This window comes from Narcine bancroftii, chromosome 8, assembly GCF_036971445.1.
Source record: "Narcine bancroftii isolate sNarBan1 chromosome 8, sNarBan1.hap1, whole genome shotgun sequence".
Classification (NCBI taxonomy): domain Eukaryota; kingdom Metazoa; phylum Chordata; class Chondrichthyes; order Torpediniformes; family Narcinidae; genus Narcine; species Narcine bancroftii.
In genome coordinates, this window is record NC_091476.1 from 139,458,615 (window position 1) to 139,480,027 (window position 21,413).

General features: G+C 42.4%; 1 protein-coding gene across 4 annotated transcripts in view; it reads left to right on the forward strand.

Moving 5' to 3' along the window:
- bace1 (beta-secretase 1) overlaps window positions 1-21,413 on the forward strand; it is a 163,433-nt gene that overhangs the window by 100,771 nt on the left and 41,249 nt on the right. The gene's annotated exons all lie outside the window — the stretch shown is intronic.

A 21,413-nucleotide genomic window follows, 5' to 3' on the forward strand; every position in this document is an offset into this window, starting at 1 on the left:
GCGCACACTGCACTCCACCTAAAAGCTCCTTTGCGCAGGACCGAGGACATGTCCATGTCCTCCCCCTCCACGTCCTCCCCCTCAAAAGATGCTCACAAACTCAAGCTAGCATGCTGGAACATCAGAACCATGCTAGACAAGGCTGACAGCCACCGACCTGGACGTCGGTCTGCTCTCATCGCACATGAACTCCTCAGACTTGACATTGACACAGCCGCTCTCAGTGAAGTCCGCCTTGCAGATGTAGGCAGCCTCCAAGAACACGGCGCATGCTATACACTCTACTGGTCTGGCAAGCCTATGGATGAACGACGCCTATCTGGTGTAGGCTTCATGGTCAAGAACGACATTTCCTCCAAACTCGAAAACGTCCTGACAGGCCACTCGGACCGGATCATGTCCATGCGACTCCCCCTTCAAAACAAGCATCGCATCACCCTCATCAGTGTCTATGCACCAACCCTCCAGGGGGAACCAGCAGAAAAGGACAAGTTCTACACTGATCTGCGCAACCTCATTCAACGCACCCCTACAGTCGACAAGGCTGTCATCCTTGGCGACTTCAACGCTTGCGTCGGCAAAGACTCAGAAACCTGGCCGGGAATCGTCGGCAAGCATGGTGTTGGAAAGTGCAACGACAACGGGCACCTCCTGTTGGAGCTCTGCGCAGAACAGCGGCTTGTCATTACAAACACCCTTTTTCAGCAGAGGGACAGCCTGAAGACTACCTGGATGCATCCCCAATCCTAACACTGGCACCTCCTGGACTACGTTCCTGGTGCGAGAAAGAGACCAAAGAGATGTGCTCCACACCAGGGTCATGCCCAGCGTGGAATGCCACACTGACCACCGGCTGGTTCGCTGCAAGCTCAACCTTCACTTCAAGCCAAAGTCCAGGAACAGTAAAGCCCCCAGAAAGAGGTTCAATGTTGGAAACTTGGAGTCAGACAAAGTGAGAGGAAACTTCCAGGCAAATCTCAAAGCAAAGCTCGAGGATACAATCCTCCTCATGGACTTGTCCCCTGAAACCCTCTGGGATCAGCTGAAGACTACCATACTGCAATCCACTGAAGAGGTACTGGGCTTCTCCTCCAGGAAAAACAAGGACTGGTTCAACGAAAACAACCAGGAAATCCAGGAGCTGCTGGCAAAGAAGCAAGCTGCCCACCAGGCTCACCTTGCAAAGCCGTCCTGGCCAGAGAAGAAACGAGCCTTCCGTTGCGCATGCAGCCATCTTCAATGCAAACTCCGGGAGATCCAAAATGAGTGGTGGACTAGCCTCGCCAAACGAACCCAGCTCAGCGTGGACATTGGCGACTTCAGGGGTTTTTATGAGGCTCTAAAAGCTGTGTATGGCCCCTCACCCCAAGTCCAAAGCCCGCTGCAGAGCTCAGACGGGAAAGTCCTCCTCAGCGACAAGATCTCCATCCTCAACCGATGGTCAGAACACTTCCAATCTCTTTTCAGTGCCAACCGCTCAGTCCAAGAATCCGCCCTGCTCCAGCTCCCTCAACAGCCCTTAAGGCTAGAGCTGGATGAGGTCCTCACCCGGGAAGTGACATATAAGGCAATTGAACAACTGAAAAGTGGCAAAGCAGCAGGTATGGATGGAATCCCCTCCAGAGGTCTGGAAGGCTGGCGGCAAAACTCTGCATGCCTAACTGCATGAGTTTTTCAAGCTCTGCTGGGACCAAGGAAAGTTGCCTCAGGATCTTCGTGATGCCATCATCATCACCTTGTACAAAAACAAAGGCGAGAAATCAGACTGCTCAAACTACAGGGGAATCACGCTGCTCTCCATTGCAGGCAAAATCTTTGCTAGGATTCTCCTAAATATAATAATACCTAGTGTCACCGAGAATGTTCTCCCAGAATCACAGTGCGGCTTTCATGCAAACAGAGGAATTACTGACATGGTCTTTGCCCTCAGACAGCTCCAAGAAAAGTGCAGAGAACAAAACAAAGGACTCTACATCACCTTTGTTGACCTCACCAAAGCCTTCGACACCGTGAGCAGGAAAGGGCTTTGGCAAATACTAGAGCGCCTTGGATGCCCCCCAAAGTTCCTCAACATGGTTATCCTACTGCACGAAAACCAGCAAGGTCGAGACAGATACAGCAATGAGCTCTCTGAACCCTTCTCCATTAACAATGGCGTGAAGCAAGGCTGCGTTCTCGCACCAACCCTCTTTTCAATCTTCTTTGACAGCAGCTCCTGGATTTCCTGGTTGTTTTCGTCGAACCAGTCCTTGTTTTTCCTGGAGGAGAAGCACAGTACCTCTTCAGTGGATTGCAGTATGGTAATCTTCTTCAGCATGTTGCTGAACCAAGACCTCAACAATGAAGACGCTGTTTACATCCGGTACCGCACGGATGGCAGTCTCTTCAATCTGAGGCGCCTGCAAGATCACACCAAGACACAAGAGCAACTTGTCCGTGAACTACTCTTTGCAGACGATGCCGCTTTAGTTGCCCATTCAGAGCCAGCTCTTCAGCGCTTGACATCCTGTTTTGCGGAAACTGCCAAAATGTTTGGCCTGGAAGTCAGCCTGAAGAAAACTGAGGTCCTCAATCAGCCAGCTCCCCACCATGACTTCCAGCCCCCCCACATCTCCATCGGGCACACAAAACTCAAAACGGTCAACCAGTTTACCTATCTCGGCTGCACCATTTCATCGGATGCAAGGATCGACAACGAGATAGACAACAGACTCGCCAAGGCAAATAGCGCCTTTGGAAGACTACACAAAAGAGTCTGGAAAAACAACCAACTGAAAAACCTCACGAAGATTAGCCGTTGTCATACCCACACTCCTGTTCAGCTCCGAATCATGGGTCCTCTACCGGCATCACCTACGGCTCCTAGAACGCTTCCACCAGCGTTATCTCCACTCCATCCTCAACATTCATTGGAGCGACTTCATCCCTAACATTGAAGTACTCGAGATGGCAGAGGCCGACAGCATCGAGTCCACGCTGCTGAGGATCCAACTGCGCTGGGTAGGTCACGTCTCCAGAATGGAGGACCATCGCCTTCCCAAGATCGTGTTATATGGCGAGCTCTCAACTGGCCACTGTGACAGAGGTGCACCAAAGAAGAGGTACAAGGACTGCCTAAAGAAATCTCTTGGTGCCTGCCACATTGACCACCGCCAGTGGGCTGATCTCGCCTCAAACCGTGCATCTTGGCGCCTCACAGTTTGGCAGGCAGCAACCTCCTTTGAAGAAGACCGCAGAGCCCACCTCACTGACAAAAGACAAAGGAGGAAAAACCCAACACCCAACCCCAACCAACCAATTTTCCCTTGCAACCGCTGCAACCATGCCTGCCTGTCCCACATCGGACTTGTCAGTTACCAACGAGCCTGCAGCAGACGTGGACATACCCCTCCATAAATCTTCGTCCGCGAAGCCAAGCCAAAGAAATAAAATATTGCAAGAAATTACAGATTATCAGACAAAACAGATGAAATAGAATATAAACTAGAATTCAAACACAAAGGAGTCTTGATGATGAATTCTGGCCTGAAATGTTGATTTTATTTTTTTTTCCCCACTGATGCTGAATTCTTCCAATAGATTACTGGTTTTTTTTATTGCAACACCTGCAGTCTCTCCTCTGTCCCTGTATGTTTGGGCAAGTGTCTTTGAGTTCCGTCAAAGGGATACTTTTAAAAGAAGCACCTTGAAGAAAGGTGAAAAAACTCTGAGAAGAAAGCCTGTCCAGAGCTTGAGAAAGGACAATTAATGGACATGAGCTGTGGTTGGAGCATTGCACAAAGAACTTGGAGGGTTATCGGTCGCAGGACATTATAGAGGTTAGGGCATAGAGGGGCAAAGAGAGGGATAATTTTAAAATTGAAAGCATGGTCTTTCTGAGAGCTGATGAAACCAGGAAGGACTGGGCTGACGTGAGTGAACAGCAGATTTAACATAAGTGCTAATTAGGAGACCAACCAGCAGAATACTGATTTATATCCAGAATGTTGCAAATAAGAAACAAAATCAATACATCTGAATTCAAACACAAATGGAAGGGAGATTCAGGCAAATGAACTGTGGGCAAACAAATTCAAGCACCACTGGCCACAGTCAACAATGATTATATTTTAACTACAAACATTTGTCACTTTAATCCAAAAAAAACTGCAGCAATTCATCCTGGTTAATCCAAGCGATTATGGCTGTAAAGCAAAATAAGAATTCATCATTCCTTTACAGAATTTCACACCAGTAATTTCCCATTACAACAAGAAGTCGTATATTTCAATGTTTATGCAATGATGATAATTAATTTAATAAATGTTCAGAAAATGGCTCAATTTTCAAGGGGGAAACCTCAAATTTGAGTCACAAAAGCATTTATCTTCACAGATCAAGCTTTGGTCCTGTCTGAAAACTCAGGAAATGACAAAATAAATGAACCAAAGGACCCTTGCTGCAGGTTTTTATGAATGATTAAATCATTTGTGACTTAAAGCCCCTTGTGAATGAAGGGCCGAGTGAGCTCATTGAGAGTTGTATCGAAATGAATATAGATAGGACCTTTCTACAGATTTATGCAATTAAAGAACTGCTAAAGTGCAGCTCAGCACCTATCTGCCTAGCATGTGAAAAAATAACCTAATTGCATGTTTCTCACCAAGAACAATACCTGAGAATTTGATTGAGTTTGTCACCAAAGCTCATAGAGTTCTGTCTGAACCCCATCAATATGCATAACACAGATGTGGAGGAATCAATCATGTTTTATAAATGGAAGCAGAGCAATCCCAGCAATGTCATCATTAGATTTATTTTGTTGATCTCTGCTACTGCAATGAAGGATAAATTGAACTGAATGAAGGACTTTAATTTGTGATAGAATGTTCCTTGTATCACCTTGCACACCGCTGCAGCATTGGAGTCATGGGTTTTTGAGTTCAAACCACTCACTACATGCTATATGGGCTGATTCTTCAGTGGAGGAGATGCCATTCTGTAGATGCATCATCCCCCCACCCCTCCATCACTATCTGATCTCGTATCCCAACACAAAGACCACCCTCAACCCTTCTCCCTTGATTTTTGCTCCCATTTCTCCTCTGTGTTCCCTTGAAGCCATTGTTATAACCTGGGTTTCTATGAAAGGTGGGTGAGAAGGCGTGAACATCAAAGACTTTGGAGAGGAAAGGGGAGATTTGGAAATGGCTATTTCATCACAACATTAGGGTGCTGATGATTAAAACCATTTGAAAGGGGCCCACAAAAAAACATTTGGAGCCCCAAACATTCCTTCCAAGTGAAGTAACACTTCACTTGTGAATCTGCAAGGTTCATCTACTGCATTTGAATCTCCCATTAAGGCCTTCTCTACATCAGAGAGACTGGACGCAGACTGGGAGATTGCTTCACTGTCCACATCTCCCATTGGCCAACATTTTAATTCTGTGCATCCCTCCTGCACTGACATGTCTGTCCATGCTCTCATGCACTGTCAAACCAAGGCCATCCATTAAATTGGCGGAGCAACACCTGATATTCTGTTTGGGCATTCCAACTGGATGGCATTAATATCAACTTCTCTGGTTTCTGCTAGCCCACTCCCCATTCTCCCTCTTTTCCCTATCCCTCTGTCTCCTTTCCTCCAGCTCTCCTCTCTATTCATAAACCCATTCCCCCTCCCCCTGTTTGCTGTTGTGCTCTCCCTCCTTCATCCACCTACGACCTGTGCTCCTCCCCCCATCATTTTAGTCAGGAGTCTACCTACATTTTGCTCATACTTTGATCAAGGGCTCAGGCTCAAAACATTGGTTATGTAACTTTGCTACATAAAGTGCACTGTTTGACCCGCTGAGTTTCTTTAACATTGTATTTTTACTTCAATCACAGGGCCTGCAGACATTCATGTTTTACTACATGAAGGCACCATTCTTGATATCAGCTTACATCATTGCTCACTTCTCAGATGTTGCTTAACCCATTGAAAATTTCCAGCATTTTATGTTTTTATTCAGCTAAAGTAGGTTGGTTTGGGGATGCAAGGATTGGAAGGAAGGATTTCTCCTTCTAGCATATTTTAAAATATTTTACAAGCTCTGACCCTATGCTTTACAAACACTGCTATTTTATACGTGCACCCACTGTTGTAATATAAGACAACAGGCACCCAACATTGACCTTGCAAATAGCATTCTGAGGGATAAAACTTTGTCCAGGGATCATTGGTGTCAATGTTTGTCCCCAAAATTATTTCTCTACCACATTTCTCATCTGTCCATTGACAAGCTATTTACTTTATGACAATATTTATAATAATTTTTCATTTAACATTTATCTATTTGCAGTTTTAAATCTAGCTATGTAAAGATGGAACTAAAATATCACACGTCTCATAACCTTAATTAATTTAGTGACGGTTGAACTTGCAGAGTTGCTGTGTGTTGTGTAGAATTCAGATTAACAACACCACTCTGTTTTACATATTTAATGAAAACAAAAAAATGGATGCAATGGGCTGCCTGGATCCAGAGCAATAGGAATTCCAAGAATACGAGTTAGTGATGGCTCTTGATGTTCATGGTACAAAATGACCCCATTTCATTGCCCAAACTGTCACAATTGACAACATGAAAAGACCCCTTGTTGCAGGCGGTGCATTCTGCCTGTCAGCAATGACGCCACAACGGACAGCAAGGAAATTGCCTTTCTAACTGTACATCTCACTCGACAAGGTGAAGGTAACCCATTTAGTCACTCCTGTGGAATCTTGGAACATTGTATAATGCTACAGTTATTTTATTAATAAGGATATATATCAAGTCAGGTCGCTTTTTGCAGAGCAGGAAAAGAAATTTACAGTCTGAGACTGATAGGTGAGCAATTATTTTCATCAGTTGGAACTGAACAGTGAAAATGGTTTCTTGTCAAATTCAGCATCAAGCAATCTATGAGCGAGTGACCAAGCTGTGTAGTTGCAAGTGGCCAGACTCCATCATTTATTGTTGCATGAATTCACTCAGTCACCAGTCCCACCTGCTTATGCCATCCTAATGATCCCTTAAAGTTTCTTGCTTTCAAGGCTGCAAGGTACAAGAATAGAGACCAATCATGTTAACTCGTATTTATTTCTCGACGAAAACCTGGATGAGCAAAATTGGTCCCCACCCTTGTACCTTCAAGTCATAAGGGCTTTCCTTCCTGCATCCTCATGAGTTTCTCCTTTCTGAGGCTTGCAACACACAAGAATCAGGGCCCAACTCACAAAAACTGAAACATTAGAAATCTGATCTATAAATAGAACAGGCACCATCCATGAGAAGAGAAAAATATGGGGGTAGAAGACCCTTCATCTGGGAAAGAGAGAAAATATGTAATTTTCAGTTGCGGAAAAGTTGAGAGGTAAAACAATCAGCAAATGATGATGTCAGGAATGTAATGGGGAAGAACTGTACAGGTCCTTGGGTCAATTTGGTTTTGATAATAGACATGTAGTGTAAAAGATCGAGGCCAATCCGACAGTGGTGGGTTATTGTTAATATTTACTTACAAAGTCAGTTACAGATTTCCTTGTTCACTCTCACCCTTCCCCGGCTCACTGCTTCACTTGACTGGTTAAATTGCTTTTGCCTCTTTTGGCCAGATGTGCAATACTCCTTAGATAGAAGTTTGCTGCCCTGCCCACTCAAGCTCAATGGCTGATGGACATTATGTCCTGCTGTAATGTAGAAAAGATTCATTACTCAATTACTGACTCAAATATAAAATCTCAAATGTTATGGGGACCATTCTTGAATTATTTCCACAACTCTAGGCATATATAAATACTGAATTTCAGTATTTTGCAGTCTTACTACAGGACAAATGCTTTAGTCATACACTGTTAATATGGGGATGTGGTTAAATTATCATTAGATGTGCTTTTGTTTTATGGCTGCACTCCATGTACCTATATATTTTGTTGAGCTGTGTAACTTGTTACTTTTATTGTGCATTCCATAAATGTTTTGTACATATATGTTTGTGTAAAACTAATTAAAAACATTAAAGAGAAAAAGTCGGACTGTAAGACGTACTCAGCATGTCAGGCCGTACAAATGGAGAGAGGAAAACAGCCAATTTTACAGGTGGATTGGGAGATCAGGAATGGCTAATTCTGATTTGAGCAGAGAAAACAAGTCACAGTATGAGAATATTAAGTCCAGAGAGAAGATGAGGTGCTATTCTTCATGCTTTCATTGAGCTTGTTTATAGCAGTGCAGGAGGCCATGGACAGAAAGATCAGAGTGGGACTTGAGCTGGAGTAATATGGCAGACAATAGGAGTTTAATGTTGCTCCTGTGGACTGAATGCAGATGCTGGGCAAAGCAGACACCAATCTTCACTTCAGTACTGAGTGGCTCACTTGTGAAGGCAGAATGCAATACACCAGTGAATCACTGCCTCACCCCAAAGGACTTTGAATCCCTGGATGGTGGGAAGGGAAAGGACAGACATTACAACTCCTGTGATTGCATGGGAAATCAGGGATCAAAAATGTTAGCTTATCCATCGTGAAGGAGTCAGCATGGACCCCTCTTCCTACATCACAGAGTCCAAGGGCTACTTCAATCATTGAACATTGTGCTCTCACCCTCTGACTTGGAATTGCAGTTTTGGAGAAGAGATCAGAAACCAATATGGGATGTAAGATCACTCAGAAGGTGATTGGAAGGAGGATTTGTTTTTTCAAAGAAAAATAAAGGTGACACTTGTACTCAAGGTCAAGGTGGAATAAGAAGGGTAGGCGCAGAAGATTATTTATAGGAATTTAATTTAAGACCTTTGTTAATCACTTCTTACTGCTTCTTTCAGGCAAAAGGTAGGGAAGCCTAAAGTCTGGCATTCTAGGTTCAAGATCAGTTTTTATCCAAAGAGCTATTAGGCTGTTGAATCTCTCTGTATTACTGTAACCATAAACCACTCCAGCGCCAACAAATATCTGTCTGCACGAATGACACTTCACTTCTGCTTTGCACAAACTCCAACTGTAAACATTTATTTATCTATCCTTTTATATTTATGATCTTTTTTATATCATGGCATATTGTGATAATTTAATTTATACTGTTCTTGATGATGTAGATGCGGAGGAGGTTGGGGAAGTTCTAAATGAATATTTTCCTTCAGTATTCACAAGACAAAAGGACCTTAATCAGGGTGAGATCAAAATAGAACAGGCCTGTGTGCTGGACAATTTGGAGATTAAGGAAGAGGAAGTGTTGGATCTTCTTAAAAACATCAAGATTGATGTCCTCAGGGCTGGATGTGATATACCCCAGGTTGCTGTGGGGAATGAGGGAAAAGATAGCTGGGCTGTAGCTGTGATCCTCAGGGGAGGTGCTGGAAGATTGGAGAATGGCAAATGTAGTCAAAAAGGTACTAGGGAAAATCCTGGGAATTATAGACTGGTGAGTCTTACATCAGTTGTGTGCAAACTATTGGAGAGGATTCTTAAGGAGAGGATCTATGAGCATTTGGCGAAGTACAGTCTACTCAAGGATAGTCAGGATGGCTTTGTGAAGGGAAGATTGTATCTCACAAGCCTAATTGAATTTTTTGGGGAGGTAACAAAAGAAATTGATTAGAGTAGGTCAATAGATATGGTCTACATGGATTTTAGCAAGGCAATTGACAAAGTCCCCCATGAGGGACTCATCCAGAAAGGCATGAGGCATGGGATTAGTGGAACCTTGGCTGTGTGGATAAAAAATATTGGCTTGCAGAGAGTTGTAGTGGAAGGAAAGTATTCAGCCTGGAGGTCAGTAACTAGTGGAGAGCCGCAAGGATCTGTTCTGGGACCTCTGCTCTTTGTGATTTTTATAAAAGACTTGGATGGAGAGCCAGAAGGATGGGTCGGTAAGTTTGTGGATGACTCAAAGGTTGGAGGAGTTGTGGATGGAGCTGAAGGTTGTCGAAGGTTACAAGAGGATATAGACAGGATGCAGAATTGGACAGAAAATAGCAGATGGAGTTCAATCTGGATTAATGAGCCATCCTGGCCAGAGAAGAAACAAGCCTTCCGTCGCGCATGCAGCCATCTTCAGCGCAAACTCCGAGAGATCCAAAATGAGTGGTGGACTAGCCTCGCCAAACGAACCCAGCTCAGCGTGGACATTGGCGACTTCAGGGGTTTTTACAAGGCTCTGAAGGCTGTGTACGGCCCCTCACCCCAAGTCCAAAGCCCGCTGCGCAGCTCAGATGGCAAAGTCCTCCTCAGCGACAAGATCTCCATCCTCAACCGATGGTCAGAACACTTCCAATCTCTTTTCAGTGCCAACCGCTCAGTCCAAGAATCCGCCCTGCTCCAGCTCCCTCAACAGCCCTTAAGGCTAGAGCTGGATGAGGTCCTCACCCGGGAAGAGACATACAAGGCGATTGAACAACTGAAAAGTGGCAAAGCAGCAGGTATGGATGGAATCCCCCCCGCCCCCAGAGGTCTGTAAGGCTGGTGGCAAAACTCTGCATGCCAAACTGCATGAGTTTTTCAAGCTCTGCTGGGACCAAGGAAAGCTGCCTCAGGACCTTTGTGATGCCATAATAATCACCCTGTACAAAAGCAAAGGCGAGAAATCAGACTGCTCAAACTACAGGGAAATCACGCTGCTCTCCATTGCAGGCAAAATCTTCACTAGGATTCTCCTAAATAGAATAATACCTAGTGTCGTCGAGAATGTTCTCCCAGAATCACAGTGCGGCTTTCGCTCAAACAGAGGAACTACTGACATCGTCTTTGCCCTCAGACAGCTCCAAGAAAAGTGCAGAGAACAAAACAAAGGACTCTACATCACCTTTGTTGACCTCACCAAAGCCTTCGACACCGTGAGCAAGAAAGGGCTTTGGCAAATACTGGAGCACCTCAGATGCCCCCCAAAGTTCCTCAACATGGTTATCCAACTGCACGAAAACCAACAAGGTTGGGTCAGATACAGCAATGAGCTCTCTGAACCCTTCTCCATTAACAATGGCGTGAAGCAAGGCAGAGCCCACCTCACCGACAAAAGACAAAGGAGGAAAAACCCAACACCCAACCCCAACCAACCAATTTTCCCTTCCAACCGCTGCAACCGTGCCTGCCTGTCCCGCATCGGACTTGTCAGCCACAAACGAGCCTGCAGCTGACGTGGACATTACCCCTCCATAAATCTTCATCCGTGAAGCCAAGCCAAAGAAGAAGAATGTGAGGTGGTGCTTTTTAGAAGGACAAAACAGAAGGCTAAATACAGGGTTAATGGATGATTACTTAAGGGTGTGGATGAACAAGATTACTGCACAAGTTAATAGGATAGTTAAGAAAGCCTATGGGATGCTGGGCTTCATTAATGGGAGATTGAGTTATGGAGTGGAGAAGTCATGTTGGAACTCTACAAATCTCTGGTAAGACCACACTCAGTTCAGGTCACCTCATTATAGGAAGGATGTGGAAGCCATGGAAAGGTGCAGAGGAGATTTACCAGGATGTTGCCTGGATTGGAAAACAAGTCTTATCAGGCAAGGTTAGCAGAGCTGGGACTTTCTCTTTGGCATGTAGAAGGATGAGAGGAGACTTAATAGAGGTCTTCAAGATTATGAGAAGCATAGATAGGGTGGATAGCCAGGACCCTGTTTCCCAGGGCATTAATAGCAAACAATAAAGAACATACAATATGTACAAAATGAAGGGAGGGAAGTTTAGGGGAGACATTAGGGATAAGTTTTTTTTTACACAGAGAGTTGTGCATACCTCCAGTTTTGCATACCTCTAGTTGAGAACAGCCCAGGACAACATTGTAAATATAATTCTGTCTCTTTTTCCTGGTTAATATGCAACCAACTATTCACAAAGTGAACACGTGCACAGGAATCTTCATCTTACTAAGAGATTCATTAGTAATTCTCATCACGTATGTTATCATCTTAATCCTTTCAATTACATTTTTGTAATCACTATCAACCATACATTATCTGTGGGCCACCCAGGGCTGTGTGCTTAGTCCACTGCTGTTCACTCTACTGACCCACAACTTTGCAGCTAAACACATCATCTAGTTTGCTGACGACACGAGTGTAGTGGGCCTGATCAGTAATAATGACGAGTCAATGTACAGAGATGAGGTGCACTAATGGATTGGTGCACACCCAACAACCTGTATCTGAACATTAAAAATACAAAAGAGGTGGTTGTCAAGATCAGGAGGGCCTGGGAAACAACGCTCCACTGACCATTGACGGCTCTACCATTGAGAGTGCATTTAGTGGAGTATCTCACCTGGTCCCTTAACACGAGCTCCATAGCCAGGAAAGCCTAGCAGTGCCTCTACTTCCTGCGAAGGCTGAGGAAAGTTCATCTCCCACCACCCATCCTCACTACATTCTATTGCGAGCATCCTCTGCAACTGCATCACTGCCTGTTTTGGAAACTGTACCTCCTTGGATCGCAAGACCCTGCAGAGGATAGTGAAGTCAGTGGAAAAGATAATTGGGGGCTCTCTTCCTACCATGAAGGTCATCTACAACACTCAATACAGGCGAAAAGCGATAAACATTGTGAAGGGCTCCACACACCCCTCAGGTAAATTGTTCTCCCTTCTGCCATCTGTTAGGAGGTACTGAAGCACTCAGGACCTTACATCCAGATTGGGAAACAGCTTTTTCCCCCAAGCCATCAGACTCCTGAATTCCCAGAACATTTCTGGATAGGGTACTGTATATGTCTTAATATTTTAATGTGTTAACTTCCATTCCAACATATATTTATGTAAATATGCTCTGTGGTCCTAGAGAAACATTATCTCATCTTTACAGTGGTATGAATGATAAATAATGGTGGCTTGGACTTGGGACAAGTCAATGAAAATGTCTGGAGGAAATGGCTGTTCTGAAATATGCTTCTAACTTGTAGATCTCACCTTTAAGGTTATTTAGTGGAGCCCCAATTGCTTTATTTGATCAACAAGAAAATATCCTCTTGTAAAAAGAAAATGAGTTTCAGGTGCTCTTCTAGTTTCTGAACGACCATCATTGGGAGTGACTCTAAAAATATGAGTGATCCCTGGCTCCTTGTATTTAAATCATGTGGCAGCTCACTTATATCTCAATCTTTAACATTTCACTGCGGTTCACAGTTCTACTTAAATTGCAAAGTTACTGCTTACCCTAAGATGTTTTACTTGCTAGATTTCCTCCCTCGGGAATGGGATACAGAATCACTTTTTGTTTACTCATACGCCTTAACAGAGGTAAAACTTCAAGTTGGTGAATATGGGCTATATATATATTATCTTTGGTAAACTGATTCAGGATGACAGAATGTCAACAAATGTGGATGCAACAATGAAACTGAATGTATTAGATTAATAATGCATTTTTTAAACATTCATTTCAGGATCTGAGTATTGCTGGCAAAGCCAGCATTTATTGTCCATTAATGATTGACCTGAGAAGGTGATGGCTAGCTGCCTTCTTGAACCACTGCAGACCACCTAGTGAAGGTGCTCAAAGAGCATTGTTGGGAAGAAACCTCTGTAGTTTAGAACCAGTAGCAATGAAGGAGTGAGTGATCAGCTTCATAGGGATACTCTGTAACTTGGAGGGGAATCTGTGGTGGTGCTCCCATTGTTGTTGTTGTTCTAGGTGGGATTGGAAGGTGCTGTTGGAGTTGCCTGGGTGAGTAACTTCGAAGCATTTTGTTAATGGAACATAGGGTCACCACCATACATCACTGGTGAAGGGAATGAATAAAAATAGCCAGAAATGGTATATTCAACAATGGCAAATGAATAAGAATGGCCATTTCATAGCTCCTTAGCAATCAGAAATGAGCCATATCAGGATAGATGATTAAAAATAAACTTCTCAAAGAATTAGGTGTAAGGAATGACAGAAAAATTATTAAATAGAAAAGGATCACTTTGCTGATCCAAATAGACTTTTAATGGAAACTAAGGGAATCCAGGAGTTGTGTGGGAAAAATGGTGCTGAGGTAAAAGGTTATCTATGATCCAATTGAAAGAAGTCATGAGGGGCAGAAAGGCCTTCTGCTTCTACTTTTATATGTTCTTATGCTTTGTACAAGTGCAACCCACCTTGTCTCACTCCCCTACTTTCACCCTATTCCCAGTTAATTCTGTTCTTTCAAAAGTTTGTACACTCAACACTCTCTCAAATGCTCATTCGAATCTGTATTCATTCCCATTCCTAATCTGTCTTCATTCCTATTCCTAGTAAAGAAAGGTGTGAGAAGGGAGAAGGTGCAGAGGAGATTTACCAGGATGTTTCCTGGTTTGGAATACTTGTCTCATGAGGAAAGTAACAGAGCTTTTCTCTTTGGAGCGAAGAAGGATAAGAGGTGACTTAATAGAGGTCTACAAGATTATGGGAGGTGAAGATCGAGTGGACAGCCGGCACCTTTCTCCCGAGGTGACAGTAGCAAATACCAGAGGTCATCTTTTTAAGGTGAGGGAAGGGAGTTGGACCAGAAATGGGAACATTGAATGTCAAGCCAACAATTTGGAATATCATTAAGCCATGGTTAACTTGACTCACAGTAATACATCTTGTAACATGCTGAGAGATTACACCATTACTACTGGAGAAAGAAGTATATTCATGCTACTAGTTCTAAAGATATGGAAGAACTAGGAATTGCAGGGATTAGCTTTAGCCTATTGTCAGCTATCCACAAAACAAATTTCATTAATGCAAGAGGTATGTATCTACATGGGTACGCAACGTCCATTCAAAAATAATAACCCAATGTAAAGTGATGGAGCACTTTTTTGATATTCAGAAACCTGTGATGAGAGGCAAAATTATATATTTTGTACTGCTAAAACTTCAACAGAATAAACTTACATTGATTCTCATAATAAAACAAGATTAAGATGGACAAGATCCAATTCATGGAGTAATGAAAAGAAAATTGTGAGTACAGTGAGAGAGATTTCATGTGAAGCTAGCACAAGAGGGCAGATTATAAATTGGAAAACCCACAAGACAAATTTAAAGATCTTATAATGCAACAGTTGCAGACTCAATATCTCTACACTAATTCTAGTGAAGCTAATAATTTTTCTTGGCATTGTTAGAATAAATTTTTATCCCTTTTTTTACCCACTGAAAGTTATGTTTTTGGAACTGAAGACTCAAAATCTGATTTTTGCTGCCCAGATCATTATTAGAGATAAATCTAACCAATCTAGTTAATTGAAATAATGGATATTTAAGTTGATTTTAAATGAGGTTGTTGTGATAGGTCTTGACCATCTATTGCCTAAATTTTACAGGTTTAATTGAGCTGAATCAACTTGTAGTTCAGTCCCCAGGACAATGTCCAACTGAAGCATCAGAGAGAATTAAACCATTTTATAATTGAACTTTGGGGTGTTGGTTCACTGAGAAAATTAATTTTAAAATGTTTAGATTCGTTCTGAAATAGTTCTAGGTAGGGTGAACTGGAATTCAAAGTTTTTGTTGTGTTTGTATTCAATAAATTATATTTCGTTAGCATCTGTAACGTATTTATTCAAAATCTCTAACCTGCTGGAGTGCTTCACAGATTTATCAAAAAATATCTGATGCTAAACAGTGTATTGGAGTAGGTGACCAAAACCTTGACTAAGGAGGGTGTGATTAAGCATTACAGGTAGAAGGAGTGGTTTGGAGGGATTTCTAGAATTTTCTCACTTTAAGTATGCTGTGCAACTTGTAGGAGTTCAGATATGTCTTAAGATGTGCAAAATGATGAAAATGAGATGTGTTTTTAAAATTGTGGCTTTACTTGACCAGAAGTTGACGTAGGGCAGAAAGCACAAGTTAATGGCTGGAACTTGGGATATAGAGTTTAAAGAATACAAAAGGTAGTGATGGAACAGATTTCAGAGAGGGACAAGGATAAGGGCAAACTGACAAGTTTAGAAATAGGCATCTTCAATGCTGGGTTGCACATATGGTCTGCTCAGGTTAAGTTTCATACATGACCTTGCTCATATCACATGATGGAGAAGGAGGCCATTCAGCCCACTGGACCCATTGCTGTTCTCAACAGAGCAAATTCAAACAGTCTGATTTCAGATTTCTTGTCAGAGTGCATATATGACATCACATACAACCCTGACATTCCTCTTTCCTGTGGGTGTGGCAGAATTACAACTAATTGGTAGTGCAAAAAATAAACTGTACACAGCTTAAACATGTAAACAAATAAAAGATCTGTAAACAGATAACAAATGTAAACAAACTGTGCAATACAGAGAACAAAGAAAATCAATAAAGTGAACAAGTAAGAGTCCTTCATTGACTCTCTGATTGACTTTGTCATTGAGGATTCTGATGGTGGAGGGGTAGCAGCTGTTCCTGAACCTGGAAGAGCAAGTCTTGTGGCACCTATACCTCTTTCCTGAAGGCAGCAGTGAGAACAGAGCATGTGCTGAGGGGTGTTGGACTTTAATGATTGCTGCTGCCCTCCAATGGCAGTGTTCCCTGTAGATGTACTCAATAGTGGGGAGGGTTTTACCTCTGATGTCCTGGGCTATGTCCACTACCTTTTGGAGGGCTTTATGCTCAGGAGTATTTGTGTTCCCATACCAGACCGTGTTGCAGACGGTCAGCACACTTTCCACCACACCTCTGTATAAATAAATAATGAAATCTGTAGACACCATGGTTGAAGTAAAAACACAAAACGATGGAGAAGCTCAGCAGATTAGTGTCCTTAATATAGCACTTCTTCAAGGGATGAGAAAATTCCAGCAGGCGTCTGAACAAAAGGGTAGGCGGAGGGAAGGGGGTGGCAAAGGCAGGTGATCATAGGTGGAGAGGGAGGGAACAGCAGCAATAAGCGGGAGGAGATGGGTGGGTTGGTGAGGGAGAAAGAAGGGAGAACAGGAAAGGAGGGGAAAAAAGGAGAGCAGCTTTAGTAGAAAGCAAAAAAGTTAATGTTAATGCCATCTGGCTGGAGGTTTGTTCCTCCAATTTGCAGGTGGTCTGGGTGGGATAATACGTAAGGCCATGAACAGACATGTGAGGGTGGGAGCGTGATTCTGAATTGAAATGGTTGGCTACTGGGAGGTCACTGTTGTTGTGGATGGAGAGGAGGTGCTCAGCGAAACAATCTCCCAATCTGCGACCGATCTCTCCGATATAGAGAATGCCACAATGGGAGCACCAGATGCAATAAATCAATCCTGTGGATGTATAAGTGAAGTGTTGCTTCACTTGAAAGGACTGTTTGGGGCCCCAGTCTGTGGTGAGGGAGGAGGGATGAGCGTAAATGTTGCATCTTCTGCAGGCACAGGGGAAAGTGCCAAGGGAGCGATAGGTGGGGAGGGATGAGTGCACGAGGGAATCGTGGAGGGAATGGCCCACATCTGATCCCCCAGTGATCACTGGATTATATACCTCTGGCTTTCCTTTCCTGAAGTCAACAATCAGCTCCTTCGTTTTGATGATATTGAGTACAAGGCCTGTTCCCTCTCTGCTGTTTTCCTCACTGTCCTACAACATATTCTCTCTCTCATATGTCTTTCAATTCCTTTTTTACCATTTAACCTAAACTGGGGTAATTTACAGACATTGATAGACCTACCAACACAAATGAAGAAATGGGCAGCCTGCAGAGGAAACACATCCAGTTGCAATGGTTGCATTGTCGGTACTGAAGGTCAGGATCAAATTGAGGTCATTTGAGCTGCAAAGTTGCAGCACCAACTGCTGCACTATTATGCATCCCACAGAGAGCATTAGAAAGGAATGGAGTTGGAGAAAATTAAAGGCAACACTGCCACTGGGGTAGACTCAGATGTGTGGACATAGCACCCCTACCTGGGGTGGTATTACCCAGCCATGATGTCTAAAGCCTCATACAGATTTTAACCAACCTATTAAAGCTGCTGGTAATGTTTATTGGTTATGGCTATGCAGAATAGAAGATTTTCATGTCTGGATATGTGGGCAGGAAGAACTTCTCTGTCAATGAGCATTCCACGAGGCAATTAAACAAATATACTAGCAGTGTTTATAACAAGCAGATTGTGCTGGGTTTTATGGGATGCTGGGTTAGATAGGCATATTTTTGTGAATGCACAGCTCCACATTATAGAAGGTCAAAATAATAAGCTGATCTCAGAAAGTACACGATTGCTATTTTTGTAATTTGAGTGTTAACAATATGGTTGTGGCTTTATTTACAAATTTAACATTCAGCATTCTATTTATAGCCTTTGGACCTGGCCAGTTCTCTTGGCTCACTGAGTCATCTTAGTGTCTTTGAAAATAGTTAATACCTGCAGGTTTATAATCCTATGCAGTTGTGTTTCTCTCTGAGGTCTTGCAATATAGCTACAAATTTATTCAGCTTGAAAGTTTTCTCTGTCATCTTTTTAATATTTGAGGTGGACATTGTTTTCAACATGGTGCTTCAATAAGCAATTTTGTACTTCAGATTTGCAAATACTGTATATTTTGGTGTTTAAATCGAGTCATGAAACGCCAAAAAAAATCTCTCAAGAAATGAGGATGGACTTGTACGCCGGATATATTTTTGACACCTTAAATTCAGCTCAAAATCCAATCCGGTGTATAAGTCAACCCACAAAAAGCAGATTTGCCATATAAGTAGACCCTTGATAAACAAAATTTTCCCCAACTGCGACAAATTTTTATTGAAAACAAAACAATTAGCACCCTTCAAAATCACTCTCACTATCATCGTCTGAGGCAAAGATGGCGGCAAACACGTCCAAACTACACTGTTTAAACAGTCATCATATGGGTCCCAGTCTGTATCTGATAAGGCGGTTTCAGCTTCGTCATCAATGTCCCACAGTAAATCATCTTCCATGACATCAATTGCAATGATATACCACATTTTTTAAATAATATTATCATAATCTCTACTTTAACTTTGTCCCATGCCTTAAGCACGAAATTACACAGCACATCCAGTGATGCAGGATGCATTGCCCAGTCATTTTGTAAATGACTTTTTCTGTACTCGACATCCATGTATTCCATACCTTGCGCACATGGTCATTGAATGGCTTGTTCAAGCAGACATCGAGAGTTGCAATGTAGACGTCAAACCACCCGGGATAACCACCATATAAGTATTAAGTAGTGCTAATCTACTTTGTGTACCATGTATTCCATTCCTTGCGCACATGGTCATTGAATGGCTTGTTCAAGCAGACATCGAGAGTTGCAATGTAGACGTCAAACCACCCGGGATAACCACCATATAAGTATTAAGTAGTGCTAATCTACTTTGTGTTCTCAGTTAAGTGGCTACAAAACATACCCCAGACCCAACAAACTCCATTCTTTGCATAAACTGGACATTGTCTATCCCTAGTTTTACACCATTTCATCCATCCATCTTTTTCATGAAAATGTTCAAAAATACCAGCAGGGAATTTCAGTTTTGGTTTAATTTTGCATTTGAAGATTACCATGGGTCTTAACTTTGCCCCATTGCCCATGCATGATAGCATCACAGTGAACCTGGTCCTTTCATGGCCTGTACCTATGGTTTGCACAGTTTGAACACCTTTATATATATACATATATGTGTGTGTGTGTGTGTGTGTGTGTGTGTGTGTGTATATTTATTATGGTGAACAGGGTCAAACACAGGTTGCATCACATTTACAGAGAAACCATTGCACTCAGAGAGAAAGTTCATTTCAGAGTCGCCAAGTTTAGAAGAACCAGACCATAATGGAACTAAAGTGGGTCTTAATTGATTCCAGGACAATGGATGTATACACAGCATTATGCTGGCAGCTGTGCAATTAAGCAAGTTCTTTCTTGAGTGACGTGCTCAGACTTTTTGAAGCTGTAACCACTTAAACCTCTTGGACAGAGATGATGTTTTTATGGATATGAAGTGATAAATTGAAGAAAGGCAAAAGGTCATCTATCATGTTTGTGTTTTGGAAGAAATGAAACTGAAGCAGTGATGATGTCATGTCGCATGATTTCAGAGAAACCTATAAATGAAGGCAGAGAGAGAAATTTTGAAACCAGACTGAAGAAATTGACCATCCTGTGAAATACACAGGTGAAACAGTAGTTTCTGGAGATGGGGAGATACTGTTCTGTCTTGTATTATCTTTGTCATAGGAGATACTCAAAATAAGTGGCTTTAAAGTGTGATGGATTACATAATATTTTATAATATATATAAATATGTTTTTTGGAGGAGATAGTTTGTGGGGTTTTAGTGTAGATCACAAACACTTCACTAAATAGATCTCATTTAAAATGTAAGAGCTTTGCTGAAAGTGAGTCATGCATGCACTGAGAGTCTTTGCAAAGATAATAAAATGAGACTGCTTTCCTAAAGAATTTAAAAAGCAGGTGTAAATGGATTATTGTTTTGAAAGCAATAAACTTTAGTTCCATTATGGCCTGGTTCTTCCAAACTTGACCACTCTGAAATGAACTTTCTCTCTGAGTGCAATGGTTTCTCTGTAAATGTGATGCAACCTGTGTTTGACCCTGTTCACCATAATAAATATACACACACACACACACACACACACACACACACACACACACACACACACACATACACATATATGTATATATATAAAGGTTGGGTCCGGTGCCACATTCTGTCTAGTTGCAGTTTGCTGTTCTAAGAAGGTCACATGGTTTTAGCAAGCAGAAAGAGAGAGAGAATCAGTTTTGGCAGTGGCTTTTGAAGGCTGCAGCTCGGCAAGCTGGCAGCTTGTTTAAACCCAATTTTGAAGACGGGTTCTGAGTTCTGAGTTCAGCCTGTTGAAAACCCTTGTGGTCCAAATGGCTGGCTAGAGTGTTTCACCTGAAGTAGGGGAAACAAAAGGAACTCTGTGGTGACCTGCAGAAGAAAAGGTTATCATTGGGTGGAAAACCCTGATGGGGCAAGACACTGAAGTGACTGGTTGGAGGGAATCAGTTTATGTGTGTCCAAAGAGCAATGAAATTCTGAAACTGACAAGAACCTTCCTGAGCAGTAACCATTTAAGCACCAGAGCTTGGTGAAAATTTATAAATGTTAAAGTCTGTGCGCAGCATAAGAATTGCCTGATACTGGTGAACTCGGAGGAGTAAGACTATGAATCAAAGAACTATTATGAACTTGTACACATTACATACACGTGTGTTTAGAATTAGAAGAGAGTTAAGTTAGGTTCAGTTAAGTTAATACTGTTGTAATAATTTAAAGTTTGATCCTGCTTTTATGTTTAAAGAAAATTTAAAATGACTTTTGTTAAACAACCATTTGTCTTGGTGAATTTCAATTGCTGTTGGGTTTCGGGGTCCTCTGGGCCCATAACAAAAGTAAATAAGACCAATTTGCTCTTGATTAAGAAAGAGATCATCATGAAGATCGCAGATCCGTAACCTTAACTCGTGTGAAGAATATCTCTCACAAA